Source organism: Dipteris shenzhenensis, chromosome 4 (genome assembly GCF_047967505.1).
Source record: "Dipteris shenzhenensis isolate YYH24624 ecotype China chromosome 4, Dip_SZ_1.0, whole genome shotgun sequence".
NCBI classification, from domain to species: Eukaryota; Viridiplantae; Streptophyta; class Polypodiopsida; order Gleicheniales; family Dipteridaceae; genus Dipteris; species Dipteris shenzhenensis.
Genome location: NC_141599.1, coordinates 42,589,430 through 42,611,890, shown reverse-complemented (window position 1 = coordinate 42,611,890; position 22,461 = coordinate 42,589,430). Strand labels below are relative to the sequence as shown.

At 40.0% G+C, this 22,461-nt stretch overlaps 1 pseudogene; it reads left to right on the top strand.

Moving 5' to 3' along the window:
* Window positions 1-3,319: 3,319 nt before the first annotated feature.
* LOC147902893 (uncharacterized) lies at window positions 3,320-5,589 on the top strand (annotated as a pseudogene).
* The last annotated feature ends 16,872 nt before the right edge of the window (window positions 5,590-22,461 follow it).

The window sequence follows — 22,461 nt, the reverse complement described above, 5'->3', positions numbered from 1 at the left end:
CTCCTGTTTTGTATGTTTTTGAATCAGTGGTAGCTTTAGCATCGTATGAGGCTGCTCTTCAACTTCCTGGTCTCAGTTGTGCGTGCTCACGAATGCAGAATTTGTAACTGGAGCTGTATTTGTGATCCACTCAGCACCTTCTCCTCCTCCTTGGCGTCCTGCAATCTTTCAACAATACGTGAAAACGATTATGATGACCTTCGGTCCACAGGTTTGGTCGCCTTCTAATAAACTTTGTCCGAGTTGGTGGATGTCCATGGCTTCTAGCATTTTGCAATCCTCGGTGCATGGTTATCCACGTGTCCAGTCTTGATCCACATTGTGTCTATTTCATTTCTCTCTTTGGCATTTTCATCATCTTTCTTGTCTACTGAGAATCTCGACTAGGCTTCTTTGGAAGCAATGTTAGACCATCCATGCTTTTGAGCCATTTGCTCTGTGATTATGTAAAAAAAACATGGACAATCTTTGATCCCTCATGGAGTCTTTGTAAAGGGATGTCGATATTCTTCCTTAGACATCAAATACTCGCTTGTTTGTAGCTGCCTGTTCAATCTTTCCATTTTCCGCATTACTTTCTTGGTCATTCGATATTCATATATCCTCATCTCACAATTCCTATGCGTGCAATCAGCCCATCGATCAATTCTTTTACAGCTGAAGCAAGCACTTCATCGAAGTAGTGCTCTTTGTAATCCTCTCATTTGCTTAGATATGCCTTTTTGCAATTGTAGGCATCTCTTCTCGTATCGGGTGTTCTTCTTAACATTAAATGTGATTTATAGTTCGGTGCACATCTCTGCTTATCTTGCTGCAATGTGCATAGTGCATTCCTTGCTAATGGGAGCTCTGATTTTGGACGACAACATCTGGGGGCTGATCGATTGATGCAGCTCAAAGGGCGCTCTTCTGCTAATTTTCGTTGCTAAAAGAATGATTGGACCTCAACGGAAAAAGGCCTAAGTGGGCTCATTCATCAATGAATGCTTTTGAAAAGTTTCATTGGAAAAGTGTTTTTTGGCTTGGCCCTGGCTAGGTCTAAATGAAGGAGCATTCCGTAATAAGCGAAATTATGAATTGACCTGCCCTCTTAGTAGGTCTAAGTGGAGGTTAGCTTCTCTAAGAAGCGAAAATTCAGAATTTTCTTTTTGTGAAGTCCTAAATATTATGATTGGTCCAACTTCCCACTTTTTATTAGCACTGCCCCTAGCGGGGCAGCCTATAGCAACGAGGTGAGGTTCCCGTCTAAAGCGGACTTTCTATGAGTGAAATTTACTATTGGAAAGGAAACTTCTAAAAAGAAAAGTCGAGGCACCCTATGACAATCTCTCGAAGCATCGATACCCTCTCCTATCTGCACACGTTGTAAGCTGGATTTCGTTTACAGCATTTTGAGGCCGAGCTCTTCACGCTTTTCGTTTTCTATTTCCACCTTGCTTTTGCTACCTACTTCCATCTCGCTTCTGCAAAGAAATTTTTGCAGAGGACGGTTTGCAGCACAAGTCCATCCTAGATGTTCACTACAACATTAAATTGGCTTTGCATTTCGACAATTTCGTGCTGTTTGGGTCAGGTTTCCTGCCACTCAAGCTCCCTTAGTATCTTCCTCTTGGGAGTAGGCGGACGATCATGGAAGCTTGTGCAATAGACACGTTCAACACCTTGCTAAGCCGAAGCAAGGTGCTTTGAATAAGGGCCTTCTACGACACTTTTCAGGACCTTGGCAGCGCATATTTCATAAGAATGAGTAACGACTCTTGCGGATCTTTTGTTGCCTGTTGTATGTACCCTGCATGCGTAGCAAGATGTGGATGAAATGCCCCTCTTGCTGGTCTAAATTGGAGACTAGGAGTTCCAATTCGATACAAGCACAAGCTCCTGTCAATCCGTTCGTAGGTAATTGACAATGTGGCTGACACAAAGGGTAGCTCTGCGAAGCTCGAAACCCCCTTGTTCAAGCCTCAACTACACCTACACCCGCGACATGCAAAAGAAGCGGCACAGAGAGAAAGCTGAGTTTTGCCAATATCCTAGTTGAGCTGGATGATGAGGATGCTCATGAATCAATCTTGGCTCATCAATATCATGCCTTCCAAGGTGATGTTTGCTCAGCCTTGCAGCAACACATTGCTTCCCTTCCCACCTTCGCACCTGCGCGGCCAAAACGCAAGCATTTCCTGCACCTCGAACGAACCCCCCCTTCTTCGTCATTGGCAACCTGGCTCCCTTCTCCCTTACTAGCACCCACCCACGAAAAGAGAATGGGTCTGTAGAACAAGGCGAGACAATAGTAAACAGAGAAAAGCAAAGCAAAAGGGCTCAATCCGAAGAGAGAGAAAGGCATAGTACACAACACAGACTCTAGAGTGGCATGTCATAATTCTCGAAGAGAGAGAAAGCCCTCGAAACGTCTGATTTTGTAGTCTATAAGTTAGCAACCTTCATTTTTTTGATGCCGATCTTGTCTACGGGAGATTCTTAACACTTCCAAAGAAATCAATTGGAAAATCAAACAAGTCTTTGTTTCCCGGGTATGCAACCTTCCTGGCAGGTTACTTGTAGTGATGACCTAAATCAGAGCTCATCTTTACCCTGATAAGTTAGGCATTTAGACATGTAATCAATAGTAGGGAGCGCACAACAGTTTGCCAAAGCCCTCCAAAGCCCATGCTGTGTCTCGTTGCTTGCGTAGATACGATCGTGCTACAAGCCAAAGGTGCAGGATTTATCTATGAAGCAGGCTACTCGGGGGCACTGCTATCGGCACCCTGTGACTCTTGTTACTTGGCCAGCACTAGGACGTTTTTTCAAATTCTGAAATCCTGTGCTTCCACATGGCACAATATACACCCTTAGATTTTTTAAATTCTGAAAGCCCAAAAGCTTTGAAAGCTTTTGAAAAGCTGCGTAAAAAGCCCCTCCATGGCAGCTACAGCCTCCCCTCAAATTCCCTCCTCAACCTCCAACCCTGCTGCCCTTGCCTCCCTTCTTTGTACTCCCCCCTTCTTCATATTCCGAATCTTTTGTGTGCTTTTCTGATGCTTGTATGGACTGAGTTCGTATCTGGGAGCACCGCCTCCCTAGAACGTATCCTTGTTAGAAGCGATTGCCTCCTGTTGCGGCAGACCAAAGAAATTTGGAACTAATCAAAATAGCCCAATGGAGATCGTAGGCATGAGAACATACCCATGGTTTTGTTGGAAGCACTAAATTTTCTGCGGCATCATTTACCGTGCTCTTACATGTTGAAGGGGAATGCGTTCGCAAATCTAGCAATGCCTATTTGTCAAAATTCTAAAGATACTGGGCCAAACTAGCGATGTGGCGCCTTTCTTCACCAAAATTAACTTGTCCTGATGCAGATCCGAGTGGAAGTAGGAATGCAGGTGACGTATCTGGCTCTCCGGAGGTACGTGGATGACCAGTATGACTTTAGCGATATAATATTTCCAGAATGATTATTCTACATGTCGAATCCTTGTTTATGAAAACATTGTGGTGCTCAATTTACAACAGAGGCGGCAGAAAGGCATCAGCGACGTGGAAAGTGTCCTAAATCGATCCTTCAAGAATGAGAACGATCTGTTACGATGTCAGCTCAACGACCTTATTGCCCGCGAGAAAAACCAGGTGCGACCCCTCCCCTTTCACATTATACAAAGAACTAGTGTATAACTGTCCAAATCATGCTTTAAGTGATTTGTGTAACTTCTACAGCGGATTGAGCTCCAAAGACTTCGGCAACATCGCGATGCAGAAGTTGCATCTATGGTTCAGTCGGCCACATCACAATTGAAGGCCGAGGTTGAGCAACTGAAAAATATGTTGCAAAGTACATCAGGACAGCTTCTTCAAGCTTTGAGCGAGAGGGAACAAGCAAGAAGTCAGAAAGAACAGTGTGCGCGAGCCCTAGAAGACACGAAGCAAGTTGCTGCTGCACAGGAAAGTCAATTGACACAGCGATTGCAATCGCTAGAAGAGGCGTTAAAAAACAGTGTTGGAATTGGAACCACCCTGGCTGACACTATGGATGCCTTCCAGCGTCATGTCCTGCCAACGTTCAAACCTTCAGGATTTGATATTAATAAAGCCGCACCCAAAGTAGCTCCAGATTTTGCCGAGGGAAAAGCATTGATGGACCAGGTAACATGAATTCTAAAACAATTTGTTGATGGCTTTGAGTACAAAGTCGGTATTAACCCTTTAGCTTTTTTGCAGTTGACAAGGTTGGAAAATGGTCTCACTTTGCTCCGAGTGATTGTGGATGCTAAAAATGACACACTGGTCTTAATTCGTGGCAAGGTCTCTTCAATGACTTTGTATTTAAATCCTTTGATTAAAGAAAGTTTTCAAGGTTTTCTTTTATTTGAGTTCAGGTCAAGGTAAATTAGAGACATCAATAGTTTTTTGCAGTTTACTGGTGTATATATTATAAGATTGAAAGTGCCATGTCCGTCTAACCTACATGCCAACTGAAAAGAAAAATGTAAACAATATATGCGTCCCTTGCAGTTGAAACAAGAGAATGAGGAACTCAGAGCTGAGCTGCAAGTAGCACGAGAAGCAAAGCAGCTTTCACAGCCACAAAAGAAATCAATATCTCCAGCTTTCAGTGATAATACATATGCTGAGAATAACATGCTTCAACAAGAGCTACAATCCCTGCAGGTATCAAATTTCTTACCTTTCTGTTTCACAATTAAGCTTCAAAAGAGTCTTCTGAGACAATGTCCTTGAATTGCAGTCTCTTTTTAATGAAGAAGTAAGCCAACTGAAAGCAAAGCTAAAGATGTATGAGTCAGAAGAGCAACAGGGCCAAGGTCGGCTTACTGACGTTCAGAGAGAGCTTGTTGTGTTGCAAAACAAACTGAGCTCGGTACAAAAGCCTTTTTGGAGGCTAGCCTGAAGGAGGAGACATCTGCACGCTCTCAACTTGTCTCTCAACTGTTCACACTACGTAAGGTACAGTTGTCTATTTAAAGCATTGTTCTAGAAATGACCAGTACTCTATTTGAGTCTTTTGTGGATTCCTCACCTGGAAAGCTTTTGAAAAGCTGCGTAAAAAGCCAACTGCGTAAAAAGCCAAGGCAAAACCTTTAAATATAGGCGAAACGGACGAACGAAATCCTTGCTCACGTTGATCACTTCAACAGGCGAAACGGACGAACGAAATCCTTGCTCACGTTGATCACTTCGACAGAAGGTGAAAGCATTGAAATAGTGTTCTGCTCGTTGTCAACCAGCTGTATTCGGGCTTAATTTGCTAAGTGTTCTGCTCGTTGTCAACCAGCTGTATTCAGTTCATCGTATCGATTGATCGCTATTGAAAAGCCCGTCTCGGTTTGTATACCTTCGATACATACTCGACTATTCATTGCTCTCTTTCTTAAGAACAACGGTTTTTCAGCTCGTCTTCGCTTTCTGTTGTGCCTTGTTGTTGTTGCTGTTGTTGCTCTTCTGCTCCTTCTGCTGCAATCAATGCTGCAATCAATCACCCCTCCTCGTGCCTCTTCCGCATTCATCTCAGTTTGCTGCCATCACAGTTTGTTGTGGAACCAGTCGCACTTTGTTGCTCAACAGCCCTCCTGAAGCCTATAAGGCCTCCCTCCCTCCCTCCCTAGCCGTGCTTCCTCGCAATCTCCCTCTCCCTACACACAAATCAAGCCTATTTGCTTCCCCCTTCCCTCTACCTCTGTAGCTTGTGCTTCTCCCTCAGATTCGGCCATGGAATTCCGCACCACCCATCTTCCCCTCTAACCTTGACAAGCCCGCAGTAGGAGAGGATCGTCAAACAGAGCTGCCAAGCAATCACAAGAAGAGAGAGATGTGCCATGGGCAACAGTGTGTCGCGCGTGGTGGGGTGCTTTGTGCCTGTTGCTCACGATCGCAAGCGAGTGGCTGTTTTCTTCTCTGAGCCTCTCGACGAAGGCTTAGGCCATTCCTTCTGCTATGTTCGTCCATCCCTCGAGTCCCCCCCTCACCTCTCTCCCTCCCCCTCAGACAGATACAGCATCGTCCCTGTTCCCTTGGCTGATTCCGAAGCTCGCAGCGGTTCTTTCCGATTGCACAACAGCGACAATGCTATTGTTTCAGCTGACAAACCAAGAAACCTCTCCGAAACCACCTTCAAATCAATCTCTGGTGCTTCCGTGACTGCAAACACTTCCACCCCGCATACCGCCGTCTGCCATGAGCAATTCCACTCCTTCACTAGCGTCCCGGATGATCGTGCGGCTGCCTTCGAGAGCACCTCTTCCTTCAGTGCGTTGCCACTGCAACCCATTCCCAGGGGCGTCACCTTCTCGGGTCCGATCTCCAGAACATTCTCTGGACCTTTGGAGAAGGGATTCATGTCAGGACCCATCGAACGGGGGCTCATCTCGGGACCTTTGGAAAGAGGCTTCATGTCAGGGCCATTGGAGCGGGGCTATATGTCCGGTCCTTTAGAGATGAACACTGATGGGAATCACTTCTCGGCTCCTCTCGCTGGACCTTATTCGATTTACAGCAGGAGAAGACAAAACAGTATCGCGCAGCTCCTCAGCATTGTAATAGTGTACAACAGCTCGAAGCAATGATCACGGACGTTTACCTTCGAAGACGAGCTTAATTTGCTAAGTGTTCTGCTCGTTGACTGACCCAAGTTGCCTATATCGCGGTGGATTCCGGGTGAAGGGGACAAAATAGAAGTGCTTGATCCTCTGTAAAATTGTAACTACAACTGCTCGAAGATGTGTGAAGATGATTACCTTGATGGTTTTAACATCTTTGATCGTTGGATTGTGTATAGCTTTTGTGCTTGAATTTATCATCTTTAGGAAATTGCATATATTACTAACATATCCAAACATGCAGAACATGAGGAATGCATATTGACTAATCATGATTGTTTTTCAGATTCCAACATTCCAGCAAAGAAATAGACGACTTCTCGTCGAGCTGTGGACATCACAAAGGATACTCCACGTAAGTAGAATGTACGGTCATTTCAATTCTGAAATGTTTATGCACCGTCTGTTGCTCTGGTCCGTATTAATGCGCTACACCTCCAACACTGGAGGTGACTATTCGAAACGGGGGGATGGCACGTTCCCCTATGATATATAATTTTTGGAGAGACATGTGCCGGCTCTCCACCATACATTACGTATGGTTTTTTTTTTTTAACACCTCATCTTGAGCATGCACACTTCTTCGCACATTTTGTTTCCGCAAGGGAATATTACATTTGCTTGGTTCGACCAACATACTAATCATGTCTGCAACACTTCTGTTTTCGAGATGTTTGCAGCCTCCAAACGAGTGTCTTCTCCTAAAGGTACGCACAACAAAATGTATTTGCTTGATTCAAGTTATTTTATCAATTCTTTCACCTTCTAAAGATAGAGGTTCAGTCCATTTTGTTTTTCCTGTTGCGTTTAGAGAAAACCACGTGAGTGAAATTGTAGCAAAGTTTCGAATGGTTTTTATTATTAATCCCTGTAGGTGTTTAAACCCGAACATAAGACATCAATTCATGTCACGATGTAGAAATGACCATCGGAAACTCCTTCGAACATGACCATTCGTCAACGCTCAGAGCAGCCAGAGATCGAGCTATTCAACTTGATATAACATCAAGAAAGATGTCCTTGAGGCCAGCTACGTCATCGTGGTTGACCATCGCAGATAGATACAAGCAATGGGTTAGTAATTGCGCGGCTATTTTCTCTAGCCTTCAAATCTGCGGTGTCTGTGGCATAACCACGCTACTGTCTGCAAACCAAAGGATCGTTTCTTCGCAAGGCATACGCATCTCGAGCCACAGCGCCGCACTCGGAAACATGATACTTTTGGATGCTTGCAAGAATATGGGCATGCAAGTGACTTACTGGAAATGCCAAAGCTGCACACGAGATGCCCAGCGGAGCAGATACATTGTGCGGTTGATGCCACAGTACTCTCGGCAGTTGCTTAAAACAAACCACCTCCACACGCAACTGCTAAGCATCATAGATATATCCATTTCAGTTACCACGACTGCAAATGCGATTGCTCGTGGCACACTCGATCGAAGGTCACTTCTAGACAATCCTCTGATATCTTGGCGAAACGTCCCACTAAGCTCGGCTCTAGAAATCGTGACGAACGAACTGTCAGCTGTGCTCGCATACAACATCGAGAACAATCCAATATTGCGCAAGTACAATTCTTTAGCAGAGCGTGCGGACATCAAGATGGGTATGTGCATCTTGATTCCTCAAACCATTGCAAGTATCTTGGAGCTACACAATGAGACAGCTCCCTTCGAGTTAATGTCAATAGCGGAATCTCAGCCTGAGCTCCTGCTTTTGCAAAACATGGTGGACCCCGTGAACCGTCGCGCATGAGTTTGCCTCCATACAGCTACGGGGTACAGAAATGCTTTCAGAGAGGGTCGCTTCATTCCACGTCGACGGAGTAGCAGCAGCTGGCAGTGCGTGCGTTGACATAACCATGGAATCAGCAGTGTTCCCCTTCCTGTTCCCTTTCGGATGGGGCTACTATGATGGCTGCATACAGTTCAGCAACTATGTGAAAATGAGAATATGCACCTTATTCTCTATCTACACGCTCTACAAGCCGTACTTGTTGATCATGTTCTAGTTAAAACAATTGAACATCAATCATCTGCATCATTTCTGACAACGTGACTCATGTGAACCTCAACAAGATAGCAAAAGAGAGAAGTATTCATCAAGAGCGCAGCTGGCCAAGCAATCTAGTTTCTTTCCCTTGAAATCCTCCACACCTCTCTCTCTCTCTCTCCTTTATCTCCCGTAGTCTTCCTACACATAATCTCCAGTGTATTCTTTTTTGCTTTTTTAATCTTGGGTAGTCCTTATGAATGATTGAATATCATTCACCTTGTTTTTGTTTTGTGAAAGTCTGAATTTTTGATTGGTTTAAATCCCCACTTGTTATTTCTTTCCCTTGAAATCTTCCACCTTTTTCTCTACTCTCTCTCTCCCCGCCCCCCCCTCCCCCTCCTTTAACTTTGCATCTCACTTTTTCACTTTTTTGATCTCGGGCAAGCCTTATCAATGATTATATATCATTCACCTTGCTTTAAAGTTAAAGATTTGATTGTTATGAATGGGAAAGTCTTCTTTCATCAGCACAAGCAATATAAAAATGTGCTTCTCACTATGTAGGGAGTTGCAATCAATTACGAAAAGGTTGAGGAACTCAATATAAGTTTCAACTTTTACACACTTGTACGACTTTGATATGTGACACAATAGTGTGCATCACTTTGATTATAGAAAGGCATTTAGAATCTGGCAGTAGATCTCAAAGAATGTAGATCCCTTTTCCTCGTAAGTTTCAATTCAACTCTTTTCAAGTTGCTCTAGGAAATCTATGTCATGGTCATGAGATGTTTTAAATAAAAAACAATGGCACAACATGAGTATTTTTTAAAGGGATGATGTAAGTCAGCTTTGCATTGTTTTGCATTTATCCATATAATAATCTTCATTAGGCAGGCACATAATTGTTTCTTGCGAAAGTATTTTGCTATGGAAAAGTATGCCTACACACAAATAGTGTTTACAATGAGAGGATATCCTCCTTTGAAACTAGCTTGTTGGACAAGTTTAGAAGGCCTCCTTCATGGCCCTTTATCAGCTCCATATGAAAATTTGTGTTTTACTTGGATGTAAGATAGGGTAAGATCTCGTAATTTGATCAATAGTGGACTTGTACTAACATAGTCATGTTGGTCAATGCAATTGAATGCTAAGTAAGTAATGCTTGATAATTCTACTAATTGCTTTTATGAGATAGAAATGGTCCGGTACTTGAATAATTTGTACGTACTTATTAAGTAGTAGCCTAGTATTTTGCATCACTGTCTAGTCTTGACTTAGATTGAATCACAAAGGGCAGAGGCTAGCATGCAAGAAAGGGATGCAATGTAAGGACATTCAGTCTTATAGATTGTATATGAACTAGTTAGATCTACTAGAAAAATCATTCAATTAAAAGATGACCAAGACATGAAAGTGGATTTCAATAGGTGAATGTTGTGTTGTGGAAGATGGTTACAATTAATTCAGGTTTAATCTTGTGTAAGTTGTAGGTATCATACTATAGGTATGCACTTAAAACGTAATTTTGGGCATTGAGCATCATATGGACAAAACATGGTTGCAAGCCATGCTGAGTAGTACTAGCTCTATTGAGGAACAATCGGTATGAATAATGATTACAATACAAATTAATTGATTCTCATGAGGCCTATACTTACCTCAATTAGTGGTAACGTATGATGTAAGTTTGTAATGGCTACTTTGGTGATAAAGATTTCACAAGAGTGTGCTCTAGATTTCACAAGAGTGTGCTCTAGACTTTCGAGAGTTTTTAGTGTGTAGATGAACGGATGGATGGACATGCATACATCCATTGATGCAAGCATTCTATACATATGTCAATCCATCCATGGATGAACACATGCACATATGGATTATTGTACGCAACGAATCTATATGACAAGTAATGGAAAAGTTTGAATATGTAGATCCTTTAATACTATCTTTGGATATCTTCATTGTTTGATTCATGTTTTTGAGAAAACCACTAGATGCCTGAACCTTTTCTTTTTTAAGCCCCATGGCAATTTGTGCTTATGATTGAAATCCACACATTACCATGAATGGACTCAAAACTTATTGCAAAAGGCTTGGCATTGTTATATTCTAATGGGGGTAGATACTCTTTCAAATAGTTTGTTGTTTACATAAGCATATTCCATGATCCCATTCAGTTTGATCATCACATTGTGGATGTTCAATAGTATTCATATTTAGAATAGTGTCCACCCTCTTGTAAACAACCCTTCAAAATTGATTATTCAAGTCAATATCACATTCACTAACAAAAACAGTTGATAGTCCATATAAGATAAATATGATTTGCAAATAGACTAGCTAATGGAGTTTTCTCTTTGGCTCAAATTGGAATAAAGGGACTTATTTTAGGCAGCCCCTCTATGTCTTAGGTTTTCTCTTAAGTATATTGGAAGGCTAGATTCATCAACGCTTGCACTTTACCTTAATCCTCTATTAAAGTGTTTTCTTGGTATGTTTACTTTAGCCTTGGGAGTGGCATACATATCAATTTCCAAGTGTCACTTGGTTGAGAGGAAAAATAGCCATTGTTAATCTAGTGTACGTTAGTATTCTTGTAATTGGAGAAAATATTAGTAACCATGAGGGGTTAAGCATGGCTAAGATCACGCATCTTAAAAAGGGGATCAAGGACCTTTAACTGTTCTTATCCAATGTAGGGAGTGTTACAAGATGGGATGGATCCAAGTTTTGAAGACCATGAGATTCGATGTGTGAAGAAGTATCACATATAGAAATGTAGAAATAAGATATTCCTAGTCGACAAGAAGTTTTGAAATCTCATGTCATGTACTATAGTGCTACCAAATGAGGAAAGCTACTGAAAGGGCAATGTATGATGAGAAAAAGTCCAAGGCATTATAAATTCTCATGGCGTAGCTAAAAGACATTTCCTTTACACAGGTTATGAATGCTAGTTTTGTAAAAGGCATTTCGTAAAAAATGGCGACATTAATGAGGGAAAACAAGTTGAACCCAAAGCCCCACACTTCGGTAACATGAGAATGAACGAAGATGAGTATGTCATAGACCATCATAGAGATTGGCTCAAAATTGGAAGATGCAAAATTTATAGAGTAGTCTCTTAAAAGTCTACCCCCACCATATTGAAACATCGAGGTTGCAGCTATTGCTAGAGAAAATAAATCACATTAGTAACACTGTGTAGTTTTGGTTCAATAAAAAGCAAGAAGACTAAAGAAATGTCTCAAAGTTTTAGTCCAAAACAAAGTTTGAAAGCAAGGGCAATCATTTTCACAGTTTACATAGTCATGGGCCAAATACCTTACTACCAAAGAAAAAAATCACATTAGAAGCACTTAGTGCAATTTTGGTTCTACAATAAGACAGAAGAAATGGACTTGATTGAAGCAATGTACCCAAGCCTTAAGTCTAAACCAAAGTTTATAAGCAAGGGCAATCATTTTCATAGTTCACATAGTGATGGGCCAAATCCGCAGGGACATGACCATCAGCATAGAGGGTAACAAAGGTAAACCTCTTCAATGGTAGCAGCAAGACAACATTCATAATCATTACCACAAGTCAAATGTGATATTCTATAAATGTGGATTACAGATCGAGCCCAAAAGGCAACTAGAAATAGTTTAGGCAAAAGAAACAATGCAATAGATGCAAAAGAACAATAATCTAGTTCACAACAAGAGCATGCGTGACATGTTTTTTTTTAGTGTTGCAATTGACAACATTCAACTGAAGGTGACTTGCTAAAAATAACTCAAGTAGAAGAATCTTACATTCATTTATATCAGATAACCTTATGGCATTTGAGGATGACAAACTTGATAAGATAATGTATTATATAGCTCAAAAAGCACTACCAATGTGCTTAGCACTAGATAGTTTGATACAAATATTTAGTACATAAATTCAAGAGCATTACGCACATGAGCTTTGGAAAAAATTTGTAATGGTATCAAACCCCTTATTATTATTATAAGGAAAATCTTACATAAAGATGAAAAATATTCACAAAAAAGACTTTCATGTCTTTCCCTTATAATTATCCACTCTCTTGGATCTCACTAAGGGACATGGGGATGAGGTCGCTCATGGCAAATTGCTTCACCATGTGTGTCTCTGAGTAGCATACCTGCATACTTGGTGAGCACTTTAAAAAAGTATATATATCACACATGACAAATATTCATGTTTAAATGTGTGTGGAGGAGGACCGTCATGGTATGTTTCCCTTCTATGTGTGTCTTGTAGAGGTATGACTACCTATTCAAGATATTACTATATCCTTATAGTGTGGGAACAAATAATAAGTCATGTGATATATATACTTTTTTAATGAGGGTTCAATTAAAAAATGATGAATCAAGGAGACAAGAATGATAACTTTTTGTCTCAAAACCTTCACTGAAAGAGAATTTACACAGAAGATTTTCGAGGAAAAAGCTTCCAACTTTATCATCAAAATTTTCCAAATAGCAAAGGAAACACATGAAAGGAGAGAGGTAGACCTTGGATCCATCCCACGTGAGCACATCATGATATAGGGCCCAAAGGATGGGGCCTCAACCTTTTCTAAAGAGGATTTAATTATTTGTGAAGGAGATAAGCACTTAGATTTTGTTTCTCTCCACTTCTAGAAGAAGGATCAAGATCTTTAATTAGATCTTGAATACATGCTCTTTTATCAACCCATCCATAGTTCTTGCATTTGGAAAAAGAAGTTAAAGATGAGAGCTACTCTACATCATTATCTAGATTCTAGCCTTCTTTGTAATAATAGATTTGTCATCATAAACATGTAGTTCACATAAGAATAATGTGATGGCTAGTGGGTTATTAAGCTTAGAGGAGATCATCTTAAAGGTATTAAAAGTCCTTACAAATCAGAGGCTAGTGGGTTGTTAAGCTTAGAGGAGATCATCTTAAAAGTATCAAAAACCCTTACAAATTAAACGTGCAAGCTTGGAGACTAGCTAGAAGCATGCCACATAACCTTTGACTAGCAACGTTGTATAAAGTTAAGGCTAAAAGGAACTTGGAGTGATAAATAGCTTGGGGGTTTGCACACACTATTATACATAGCCAATATTCATTTATCCTTTATCAAGAAATTCAATGCAATGCAATGAAGAACAAAACAAGAAAATCCTATGGACTTTCATCTATCTAGCTATTAAGGATTGGGACATCCACCATGTTCATTGTAATACAACAAGAAATCTTGCTTTAGGAAACAATTCCTAGTGTTAAAGTGTTGCAATGGCCCTCATGATAAAGTAAATGCAAGAAAGCATAAGTCACACCAAAATCCATCATGTGCACATAAGAAGAATTGAACATGCATACCATGCATATAGAACCTTGAGGGAAGGGAATGCATGAAACTTCTTACATTTACAATGCAATCACCATCTAACCTATGTGACTATGTAGATCGACATATCACTATACAACAAAAAACATGATGCATGACGTATTTTTCATTTTCCATGTATCCCATAGCAATAATAAAACATATCTAATCATAGCATAACATGTATCTTAGAGCAACTATAACGAGAATCTGCATTATGGTGATTAGATGATTGAGAAGTCTTGGTTATCACTTTATTTATGAGTGTGTGACGTAGTTGGTTGTCTATAGCATGAGGTTGCATTGTATGTAGTTGTTTGAATGACTTTAGCCCTACCTTTTTCATGTCGATCACTTCCTTTTCTTTGGTCCAATCAAAGACCTGCTTCTAGGAGAGTCTATTGGATGCTTTCAACCTACTTCATTCTAGCCATTCGTTTGTTGTTGATGGCCAACTTCACCGTACAAGGTGCTATATATCAATCCTTTTAAGCTTCCCTACAATCTTAACCTTTTTTGGAGCTAGTGATACCTTCTCTTTGTTGGGCATCTCCCTTTTGGAGGGGATGTTTGACATAGTCTTGAATTTTGCCTCTTTGTCATTCCACAACATTAGCTTTTGCAATGCTTAGAGAGTATTTAGAGTAAGTCATATCACAAAAGAAATAGGGAATAGTTTTATGGGCTGTGAAAAGGGAATGCTAAATGCAAGAAAAAGTGTGAGTGAGGTTCTCTTCAATTTTGAAAAAATGATGCATCCGATTGCAGTCAACTTAATGTAGTGCATGTAGGTTACCTCCTTGTGACTGGATACTAACTAAGAGCTCACTGCCTCTCGAACTTGTGGTGTCCTTTTCATCATGGAATCTCCTCCTTTTGTAGTATCATGGGCATTTAATGTTTTTTGACTTTGAAGAATCTTGAGTATATTTAGTGCCTCCTCTTTCATCATCAAATCCCTTCATGAAATTTATAATGATTACCATGTAATGACCTGCCAATTGTCCCATTTGGCTAACTACTATGGGTCCCTCCTTACCATAATCAATTGTGCTTCAGGCCAAGACTCTTTAATCTTTATGCCATTCATTGGGTTTGGTAATTCGTTCCCTTCTAGGTCTTTATGCCAAGACTTGCTAATCTTTATGCCATTCAGTGGGTTTGGCAATTCATTCCCTTCTAGGTCTTCAAGAATGTCTGTTATCATGACAGTGCTTGATCTTATATGGCTCGACCCACCGTTAATGAATATTTTGTTTCTTTTGCCCTTATGGGATTGTAAAGTAAAATTAGCATGCCTTCTATGGATTTTTACTTTTCACTATGGGAGTCATGCCATTCCTTCCTCCTTTGTTGGATTATGCTTTGTGACTAGGTTTCCCTCAGCCACAATTTGTCGTTCTTGCTAAATTTGCACAATCTTTTCCACACAACTTCCTCTTGACAATTGTGTGTTGCATTGCTACCCTTAGGCTGGGTAAAGAACTTCCACATCTTAAAATTCTGGTTCCATTTTCATCATGGAATCCCCTCCTTTCATGGTATCATGGCCATTGAATTCTTTTCACTTTTGAACAATCTTGGCCCAATTTTGTGTCTTTTTCCATGATCACTCCGTGCCATTCATCTTGATTTCACATGTGCCAGTTGGGCCCATTTGGTTAATTATCATGGGTCCCTACTCCACCATAACAAATTAGACTCTTTAATCTTCATGCCATTCATCAGATTTGGCAATTCCTTTCCTTCTAGATCTTCAACAATGACTTTCTAATTATCATGACAATAGTTGACCTTGTATGGCCCAACCATAGTTAATGAAGGTTTTTCCCTTTGCTCCTAGCTTGGCATCCTTGGGTAGTAAGTTGTTCCCTCGGGTAGTAAGTTGTTCCCTTCTTATGCTGAATCAAGAATTCTTCATCATGATTTGTATTATTGAATTGATGAAGTGAACTCCTTGATTCAACATGATTTCAATTAGGACCCTAGACTTGCATATGATATTCTCATACAAGAATCTTGTCATGCTTCATGCAATGTTATCCCTCAAAGCTTTTGCTTTGCCCATTTGGTGAAGTAGTCGGTTTCCACCACGATGTACTTATTCCTGGGTACATAGCAACATTCAATGGACCTATGAAGGCTAACCTCCATTGTTGGATTTGTGGGAAGAAGTTGCATTAAATCTTCAAACTTCTAGCATCTATTAGACCTCTTGTAGTGCCTTGCTATGCTATACCTCAAAGGAAAATTGGTGGCAATTGAACTCACACTGAGGATTGTAGTCAATGCTTTGCAAAGGAGGCTTATCACTATGTTTGTCTTTTGAGGGTGCACTTGACAAAGCCTTGTCATCATGTTCTAAGTGTCTTCATCATGTTCTTTCTTATTTAATGATTGCTTGCTCACTGAAAGTTCACACAAAACGCAATCATGGATATTAAGAAATTGCAATGATTTTGCTTAAAGAATTATGACAACATAAAGTCACATGAACATGCATTATTTCATTGCAAGGATAGTGTCATGAATGGACTCTTAGATATAAAATTCCTCACAAATGCAACAATGATCCACCCTTATCCTTTTTCTAATGTATTCCTCCTCTTGGGTTAATGAAGTTAAAATTAAATTGAAATGATATTGAATTTTTTTCCATGTACTCCTTATCCTAAAGCAAGCAATGCATTCTATAAGTCTATACAAGAAACCATATGAGCAATTTTGGGATTTGGGGCCCTAGCGAAGGTCACCTAGCCTTATCGACAAAACATGCAAAAAGTTGAATTGCTACACAAACTCGTTTTTGTAACACTCATTAGTGCAAGGTAGATTCCTATGCCCTATCTTAGGCATCTTCATATGAATCTTTAATAAAGCTCTTGGTTTGCACTACATATATAGTGACAACATACGTTCACTGATATGGGAAACCAGACTTGGGGGTCAAGCCTCAAGCGTCTAGGTACCAAATCTACCTTGAACCATAAATCTCATTGCTAATTACATGACTACTACCAAATGCAACCCATTTGTTGAGAAAAATATTCTATAACGACACACCACAATGATTGCATCCTTGTTATTAGTTAAGATACAAGCTTTGTATAGATCACAGCATAAGGATCACATCCCAGTAATTATGAAAGATATAAGCTCTACATAGATCACACTGTTGCTTCCCAGTAATTAGGTGAGATAGAAGTCCTTCGCATGACCTATTTCCATGCAAGGGAAATGCAGTGGAAATGCATTCGGTGCTGGTCATGAGGCAAGAAGTGCACATGGGTGATCATTTGAGTTTAAGGAAAAATTTTGGACTCCTTTGGCCACTTGGGTGCAGGAGGTATTGAGAAAAGTGCCTAGCCAATAGCAGGCCTCCATCCCTCTTCTGCAGAACGGGTGAAGCCACTCGAACTTTTATAGCCCTTGGAAATGCCACTAGGTAGGTGGGAGAGCATTTCCATGGACTTTATTGTAGGTCTTCCTACGACACAAGGTGGATATGATTCTATCCTTGTGGTGGTTGATCGTCTTTCCAAGATGGCATATTTGTTTATTAAACATATATTTCACCTGCATGGATTACCCAGATCCATAGTGTCAAACATGGATGTTAAACTTACTAGTCATTTTTGGACTACAGTGTTTGAGACAAAGGACTGAGTTAGTGAGGATCATCCAGAAATGGATTGGTGACCCTCCCTCTACAACCCTCAATAATGACAACAAAAGCAATCAATAACATTAGTAAATGTTCACAGCTTAATGTACGAATCTTTGAATTTTATTACAGAGCACCCGACAATCCTGCTCAGCAAAATGTCTCAAAGTTTGTATAAGAACTAATCCACCAAAATATGTAACTTCCAAAAAAGTTTAACTCAAAACAAGTTGAAAATATTCATCTACAAAGTGTCTGATTGTCAGTATAATGGGACAAAGAAAAATCTAATTCTAGGGTCAAATTATAAGAGCAATGAGTATAAGTGTAGCAGTGCATGTATAGTCTAGGGTTTGAATAGAAGAAACCTATAGAGCAAGAAGGTGGTCATTATATTTGCCCTATGATACGAATCCCAAAAAAATCTTGTGACAATCCTAGTACCTTTGGCACACTTCTTTGGTGGCCTCCTAAAATGCCTTCTTAAGCAAAATTTTCATAGTTTTTGATATCCCATACCTATTGGACAAGCCTCCTTCCTTGGGTGCCTTACCCCACTCCATCAAAAGTATAGGGGTACTCAAAGCTATAGCATGGTGAATATTCCAAGCAATGAAATAAATAAAGACCATACAAGTATACTTGCCTAATACACGGAGCGATGATGATTAAAGGAATAGAGTGGACGGGTACCTATACGACCATCTATAGGAAATTCTTCCTTGAACTTTCTTGGGTGATCCTATGCATCAATGTATCCCCTTCAAAGGTCTCACCTTCAATGGTCTTTAGAGGCATATCACCTGCAAATGTCACTAATTCAATCAGCATGAGCTTGAGTAACCACTAAATCAACACGAAACGCTCATGGAAGATCAAGGGTATATACCATGCATTGACGCTCACATAGTCGTTCCCTTAACTTTCTTGCAAAATTTCTTCTCTAATTTTGTTAAGAAGAGTATAGAGTCCACAATGCCATCACCTCACCCAAAATTCATGCTCCTTGTGCCTGGTTGAGAACTCAAGATGGGCCATGGATGTATGACAACAAAAACAACACTCAGCAAATGAGAATCGAAGTGCATGCAATGGCCAAATCTTGGACCAGAAACACTGCTATATAATCGGCACCTAGAAATGCTTGGCTAAGTCCTCGACTAAGAACGCTGTTATATAATTAAGACCCAAAATACACGAGCACACAAAGAATCTACAGAAGTAGCCTGTGCATGTGTGTCACTAACATAGAATGGTCCACTCAATTCCATCGGTGTGTTTTGCTCAGCGAATGACTAAACAATACCACAACCCATTACAATAACTTTTATAGGACACTAGAACAGAATCACAGGGAGAGAACACCATAGCACCCATTGCATGTCTCGCTGGAGCACCAGAGAAACAATCCACAAACAATACCTCTTCCATGCAAATTGTTGCTAATAGTGCCATAACCCATCGCAACAAGCACCGCCAGAGAGCACCACAATATGAACAATGCTCACTCCCATGACATGCACTCCACTTGTTGATTTTGGTTGGCCATGAACCTAACCAATCACAATTCCAAAATTTCTAATTCCTCAAAATTTTGAATTTCCCCTTTCAGAAATACATGTCTTCAGACAAGCAAAAAATAGTGGCGGATTCACCAGCACCCAACCATTAGAAGCACAAAAATGATGTAAATCTCCACAAGGCTTTTAGATGGCGAAAATGGGGATACACCACCACCACATATAGCTCCTTCTGGTAGAACACACAATGGAAAAATGCCTTTCGATGATCTTCTCCATAAAAAATTTCGTGTGTCACTAAGTATTTTGGTAATATAATTAGTAGATAGCTATTGCCTTTATTGTTGCTTGTATGCTGATGTTCGTTGCAAACAAATTGTCCCAAGCATGTAAAAGTCCAAGTTTTATATTGCTGGCATATAATTGAGATAACAACAGTGCAATAGGTGATTGAGTTGTTACTCATATAGAGATGTATAACTAAATAGCTGCTATAGTCGACTAATGCTCAATGACCAATAAACAAGGATGGGATGCACAAACTTTGGAAGAGACTCAACTCATTAAAGGAGATGCCTAGGAAGAAAGCTTATGAAGGCAAGAAATGGAGGAAGAAAGAAGGGAAGATAATCTCTAATATGATGTCACAAAGAAGCTCACACAAAGTGGAAGAGGGAGAGATGAACAATGGAGAACCACTTCACACCCAAACCCCCTTGAATTCTAGCGTGAGCGATTCAAAGCTAAGTGCGACAATTTATACTCTAAAGTGGATACTCAAATTGCACATTTTTCAATTATGGTACGCACTTGACTTTTCACAAGGTACACTCAAATGGCAAGAAATCCTCATGTCTATTTTTTAAGTTAAACTTCATCATTGAGAGAAGATAGATCCTATTTGGAAGACATTCTTTGGTGATTGTAAATCAGACAGAGCCTCTCAATTGACAAGTGAGAGATCCTTGAAGATGAATATCTAGGTGAACAAGTGGCCCTTAATAAATTAGGTTGCACCTTCCAAATTAGCCTGAGACTATCCGAATTTCTCAACAATTGAGGGATGGATGCATGGAATTCTATATGGGATCACTGTGCTAGACGATTCGTTAGAACTCTAGTATTGACAACTCCCTTCAATCTTTCAAGAAGGGAACATAGATTCCTTAATGCAACTATGGGTTTGATTGGTTGATTAGCCACATCCACTAATGGCCTTTGGATTTATAGGGTTGGGTGAATGCTAAGGGCAAGGGCTTAACAAGGTTGCCTTGCAATGATTTTTTTAATCAACCTAGCAGCCAATATGTTTAGAGACGTTCAAAAAGGCTTGGAGAGCATGTGCTCCTAATCACTCCCTTGACATTTGGATTATGCGAGTGGGTACGGTTTGGTCCTTAATGCCTTCTTACACTAGCCATAGAACAAGCCAGACCACCATGTAGGAAAGTGCACATCCATATTCTTCTAACTTGGAAATGAGTCCTTCTTGGTGACAAAGGCAAACTAAACAACTCCACGATCTAACTCTGCACCTCTTGAGAGTAGAATTATCCTCCATATTTGGAAAACCTATAATGTCAGTCTATTTTGACATCAAACTCTTCCTTATGATCTCCTACGGCAAGTTTAGCATGAACTACTTGACATCTTAGACTAATTTGCTTCACGAGTAGTGTTTCCAATTCTCTTTATCTCCTACTACATGCTTTCACAAGCTTTTAGAAACATTTTCAATATGTGCATCATATCCAAAAGATACTTGACTTTTAAATGTTTCCCTAGTAAGGAAGGGTGTAGGAAACAGAAAGCTTTTCCATGCCATGTGGAGGTGTCAATGTGGTAGGATCATGCCATTCCACACTTAAGTGCTTTTTGTCATATTAGTCTCACCAATAAGTAGGGATGATCTATAGGAAAATACTTTTGATGGTTTTAATACACCATTTTTCCAAGATGTGCAGAATGGTAACTTCACAAAATGGACAATCATAATTTTGTTTCACTCTTAGACTTGCACAATTGTGTAACCTCAGATAGTCACACATGGTACACAATAAAACCCTTGTAACATTAGGTCTCTATTTCCAATGGGTCATGGAAATACATACATCTGAGTGCCTTGCCACAACCTTGGAGCTCATCCACAAATGGTGCAAGATACATGTCCATGGTCTTCACCTTACTCTTGCTTAGAACTCTCAAGGCTAGCATGATACAAATTTTTTTTTGTAAGACACAAAGGAATATATGAAACCTATTGTTTCTAACCCACACTTCAAGAAAGGAAAATGGGGGATGAGAACCCAAAAGAATTTCCACTAAATCATCGTATTTAAGCCACTCCATTGCATCATCATGTAAATCTTCAATAATGATAGTAAAGATGCAAATACCTAGACCCTTAGGGCGGACGACATTTTTGAAGGTTATTCACTTGTAGCATGAGGTTTTTGTGGTTTAGTTAATAAGCTCGGGAGATGTTCGGACAAATTTGAATTGGTATATTCACTATCCCTTCTTGAAAAAAATTGGGTTTTCTATCTATAATTTTTGGTGCAACAATGCCCAAATGATATCTTACTCGAGGGAATGGGATGGAGAAAAAGGCTCCTTTATTTGTTTGTAATGCACTTGCATAAGATGGCACCCATGTAGGAGAAAAGGGCTAAGATGGAGTAGAGGATTGTCCCTATGTAAGCTTTTCAATTGGTTGCTTGGGGATTCCAAAAGGATGAATTAAGAGTTCGAGGAGTGGAGGGAATAGGAACAAACAACCTGTTTCTTTCTCCCATCATGCAAGCAGGGCCAAGGGAAGATAGAGTGGACTACTTACATCACTTGAGTAAGGATGATGAATACCAAAAAGTGAGCGAGCCAAAAAAAATGAGCAATTAAAAAAATACAATATTTATAAATCCTCCATTTGAGTATTAGAAAGATATAATTTATTCAAAAGTCCATATGTTTCCTCAATGGTAAAAGGTTAAATATGCATATGACTTTAAAGCCACTAACACTAATTTCACATCCCCCATAAGAGAGTTGGTATGTTTCATTGCAAGTCATCATTAGTATCAAAGACAATATTGAAATCAAGTTATCTCTTTCCACCATAGTAATTGAGATCATCAATGCAACCTTCCACACAAGTGGGGCATTTCCAAGGACTTCTTGAATGGACTAATCTACATTCCATGCATATGTAAATGCTTAGCTATTTTTACTTTATCCATACTTGGAACAAAACCCATGTTTCTTTGTTACTAACAAAAACATCCCTTCCCAATGTTC